Genomic DNA, 5,256 nt, shown 5'->3' with positions numbered 1-5,256 from the left:
CGTCTTATCTCAAATGAGGATCATGAACCTCGGAGGGATCTGATGTTCGAAGCGTTGCACTGTGGATGTGAGGGAGCTGGTTCCTGACAGCTGCTTCCTTCCAGAGGCCGGCGCTGCACAAACACTGCAGAAGACAAATCTCCCATTTAAAACGTCCACAGAGAGACGCACATCCTCTGCTGCCCTCCGCACCGATATCCTGACGTTCTAGTGTTTCCTCTGTAAAGCTGCTCAGTGGAAGGAGGCCTCATTCAGACGCCTCTGACAATAAAACCAAATAAGTGAATAAATTACTTGACAAAAAGGTGCAAAAAAAACACTGTTGAATTACTACTTTACAAGCTGATTTATTACTTTACTAAAAATAATCATGATTCTTAAAATGACGATGAGACGTGTCAGGTCTACGGTTAAACGCCACGTGTGCGTCCTCGCTGTTTGTTTCCCCGTGAAGAAAAACACAGCTGCGTGAAGAGTACACAGTTTATCAACCGCACGGACGTGAGCGAACGATAGTTGTGAAGAAGAGAAGAGACTTGATTTCACTTTAATAGAGTGAAGTTTGAATTCCCTTTTATTTTTCTCCACAAGGTCCCCCCCCCCCCCCCCCCGCAGGTCGACTCTCCTCTCGGCCTCCGCAGCCTTGATGTTCAGCAGCTTCACGGCCTCAAACATTCCGTCCCAGAATCCTCCTCATTCCAGAGAAACACATCAGACGCAGGATTTTTATGATACGACTGATCCTCACTGCAAATATGATGCTGCCAGCAGAAGACAGTTCAATTAAAGGGGAAAGAGGCGGGACACTGAAATATTTCAGAGTGAAATATAATATAAATATAACGAGGCACCGTAAAATTGCTCAATTAACAATGAATTAAGAGTCTCGGGGTCCCACCAGTGTCGCTGTAATGACTGAATGAATGAAGGCTTTCATGTAATTGCTTAATCTCTGTGGAAGTTGCAGTGAAGTTTTTCTCAGGATTTAGTTTCAGCCGCCTCATGATTCCATTATTAGAGCGATGGATGATTTAAACTCAGAGTTTTATTAAAGAAAGTTGAACAAGCTGCTTCACCTTCTGATGTTAAATTGTTAATTACCCATCATCCTCTGCTCCACCCCCCTCCCCACTTTGAATCAGGCTTTTATCACCATGTGGATTTCGGGGCTAAACAAACAAACATGTCATGGAAACCAGATATTTTCCAGCACTGGTCACATGTGATTCATCGTCTTCTCCTCCTCAATAATCTTTAGGATTCTGCAGTGTGGTGGGGGGGGGGGAGAAAATGCAAGAACAATGGAATTTAGATTCAACCACACAATCCTCGCACAATGATGATGGCTGCTTCCTGTGGAGCGCTGCCATGGCAACGCAGACAACAGCATCCCACCAGAGAGGATGCTGGGATTTTAATAGCAATGAATTAAGGTCAGAACCTTTGCAAGTATTGCACCACGTCGAGTCAGAACACGAGGACGCAGCCGATGGTCGCGTCAGGGACACTTTGCACGAAAATTTCTCAAATCATCGACATTGATATTTAAGACAAATTTACTCAGAAACATTTTTGAATCACTGCATCATTTAACGGTTTTCATCTAACGAGCTCCGACCGCAGCAGCAGTCACAGCATAAACAAACCATGTGTAAGAATTCCCCTCACACAAATGCTATAATGGGTCTGCAGAGTGGTCCAGGAGCAGATCCCAGCTGGCAGGACGTCCGCAGCCTTATTAAACTGGGATGTTTTACTCCGCTGCAGCGACGGCTCGGAGCAGGAGGCGGCGGGTGAACTTGAAATGAATCCAAGCAGCACTTGGATTTAATGCTGCAGCAATATAATGTAGGTTGGAATCTAAATCCAAGTCACACTGAATCGTAAATGTTGAAAAACAATTTAAAAAATGATAAGAGACGGAGCAGGTGCGTGAATGAACCAGCACAGCTATTAACTCTGGGTCTTTTTATTGGTTAATAGTTTAAATAAATCTTAAACACAAAGTCCAGTGAGAAAAGTGAGAAGGAATATTACAGTTCTTAGATTATACTTTGTTTTTCAGTAACTTATCAATGGTATGATTTTTATTTATTTGGTTTGTTTGTTTGTCAGAAACTACAGAACAGCTTTTCATCTAATGAACGACAGACTAAGAGACGACCCGATCACAACACTCAACATATCAACAGTTAACTGAAGCCATAAATTAAAAGCTTTAATCTGAATAGAAACATTAGCTTCAGCCTGTTTTTGATATAATGTAAAACATAAACTCTCTGAATCGTGTCCAGGATAAACTTTTGAAAAACACAAACTGTGATAAATGTTAATCCAACGTGACTTTTCTCAAACGTCATTTACAAAGAAACACATTGAATTCGCCAGATTCCTGTTTGACTCCTCAACTAACGAGCATCATGTTGGTTTTATCATCATCATCATCTTCATCATCGCCGTCGTCCCACTGATGCTCTCTGCTCGTTCCAGGGTGGAGCATCAGAGGAGCTGACGTTCACTCAGCACGTTTAGAAAAAGCTAATGGCTCATTATGTGTCAGATAAGGTCAGAGCAGGAAAAATCAGGTTCCGTTTCTCATGCAGTTTGATGAAGCTAACAGGAAACACACCACCTCTGCTAACAGGGGCTTTCCACTGTCGCCATGGCAATAATGACCACGAAAAATACTCTGACCCCAAGAGAGGAGAGAGAGTGTGTGTGTGTGTGTGTGTGTGTGTGATGGAGGAAATAACCCATTCAACATGATTAAAGAATCCAAAGTGCTGATGGCCGGAGAAAGATCTTTGGGATTATGAGGTTTTGGTCTCAACTTCTATTGTCTGGACGCATTCTTTGTACGTGTGAGTGTGTGTGTGAGTGTGTGTGAGTGTGTGTGTGTGTGTGTGTTGTAGCTGGCTTGCATGTGTGTATTTGTCCTCCCCGCCCTAATGAAACAGTGATTTTCCCCGGCCACATAAAGTGAAGCAACAGTTTGGGGGCCTGCCCGTGTGAAAAAGATGGTTTTGTCCAATTTTTGTCGATAGTGAGAAAAGTTCATGAGTTTTGCGGATGTTGAAGAAAGTGGAGAGAAAAAATGCACTTTCATAATGACGATCTGATGATTGTCTCTCTGGCTCTATTATTTGCAGAATATATTTTGACCTTTGACCTATCAGCTCCAAAAGTTACTCATCTGGAGAAACTTTCCCAAGAAATATTCAGGACACACACACACACACACACACACACACACACACTGACTAAATTTGACAGAACAAACGCAGGAGATTCAAAATGAATTCTGCCTGAAGGAACATGAATTTCACGCCAGTCCGTCCACAAGCTGCTGAGATGTGACTCCAAACCACAATCATCGTCCTCATGCTGCTGCACCACGACAGGACGGCAGGTCACCAACGTCTGGAGGCCGTCCACGTCCTCAAATGTTCACCACGACACATGGAGGTGATATTGATATCTTCCAAACTGAACCCAGACCAGCCGGGTAACACTGTCATCACTGAAACGAGGCTGGAAAAAACAAAGACAGCGCTGCGGAGGAAGAAAGTGTGACTCCTGGTCTCAGGACAAAGTGCAGCAGCTTCTATTGAAGTCCATACGAGTCCAATTATGAATCCTGGCCGCGGCGTCGTGCTGAGCCAGCTCTTTGAACATGTTTTAGTAGCCGAGCGAGGGACGACGACTCCTCGGCGGTTTTAATGGTGGAGCCAAGCGTGAACATCATCTGCTCAGAAATCTGCTGAGTGAGAAACGTTTTATTGAATAAAGGGGTAAATAGAGACGTGCTGGGAATTTACTGCCACACTCAGAGGACCAGACACGACCTCACACACTCACTCACGCGTCCACGCGTTTATTCTTCTGCTTCAACACGATGTAAAACATGTCGCTTTCTGAGCATCAGATCATTTTCTTCCCCTGAATACTTTTCAAATTACGAGTGTTTACAACAGAATTTGTATGAGCTCTCAGGAACTGGGTGTGGGTTGAATCCATTCGCTCTTTAATCCGTGATTCACATTTTCGGTTATTTATAAAAGCGGCTCAGATTGGAACATAGAATTTCATATTTATCCTGAAACCCCATCAAAATAACTCCTTTCAGATGGTGAGGGCGAGTTAACCGACAAGTGTCTGCTGAGAACAGTCCATTCTTTTGGTGCCGTTTCAGGCGGGCAGCTTAAATGAAACCAGACAAAGAGCTCGGTGGCAGAGAGACGGATGGATCTCTGTGTTTCTGGGTGGCATTTGATGCTCTGTGAGCACTTAGCATCACATTCACTGGCACCGCTGCTGGCTGTCAGGAACACAGACACTAAAGCACTTCCAGAGGCAGCAGAGGTGAAACCAGAGACTGAAAAAAAGCAGACGACAGAATGAGCTCAAGTAGAAATAAAGTGGGCAAGAGAACACGTCAGGTCTCACATGTTGAATCTGACACGTGTTCACACTGGCAACATGACAAAACTTAAACCCAGTGAGATTATCCTGTTCCCTGATCTGACCCAATTCTAGTTTTTATTGTTGTGTTTTAATTTAAATCTGTTTTTATTTCGTTTTATTTATAATTTGCTGTGAGAAAATGATTGAATTTACATTTCTAGTCCAAACAGAAGAGTCTGTGTTCAGGAGGATCCACCACGTTCATCATTTGTAGGGTCACTTTTCTACCTCTAGAGGGAGCCACATCCCAAGCTACAGGCTGTTAAATTAACCCTTCTGAATTATAAATGAATGAAATTTGTCTCTGATGCCAGAAATCACTGTTTAAATGAAACTGGTTCAGTTTAATTAAAAAAAAAAAACAGACTTCACCTCAGATCCAGGTTCAGATTTAACCAGAAACCTGGTGAATACGTTTCTTCAATTCTGAGGTGTGAATTGTTTTTCAGTGTTTTGGCACCACACATCATTTCCTCCTCTTTTCTACCCATAATGCATTACTAATTTTACAATATCGGACATTAATGAACTGAACAATCCGAGGGTGCTGTGATTCTCTGGTCACTGGACGACTCACACGCCTGAGAGGCGAAGCATCTGGTTCATTCCCACTTCATTCCCCCCCCCCCCCAACATTAACAGTGATGCACGAGGAGGGAGAGAAAACAACAGAGGAGACGTGGGTCACACAGGAAGGTGAGGAGGAAGGTGAGGAGGAAGGTGAGGAGGAAGGTGAGGAGGAAGGTGACGAGAGAGGAAAAGCTTCAGCAGCAGTTGGGGGATAAAAAAAAC

This window comes from Paralichthys olivaceus, chromosome 17 (assembly GCF_024713975.1).
Source record: "Paralichthys olivaceus isolate ysfri-2021 chromosome 17, ASM2471397v2, whole genome shotgun sequence".
Classification (NCBI taxonomy): domain Eukaryota; kingdom Metazoa; phylum Chordata; class Actinopteri; order Pleuronectiformes; family Paralichthyidae; genus Paralichthys; species Paralichthys olivaceus.
This window is presented reverse-complemented; position numbering follows the sequence as displayed.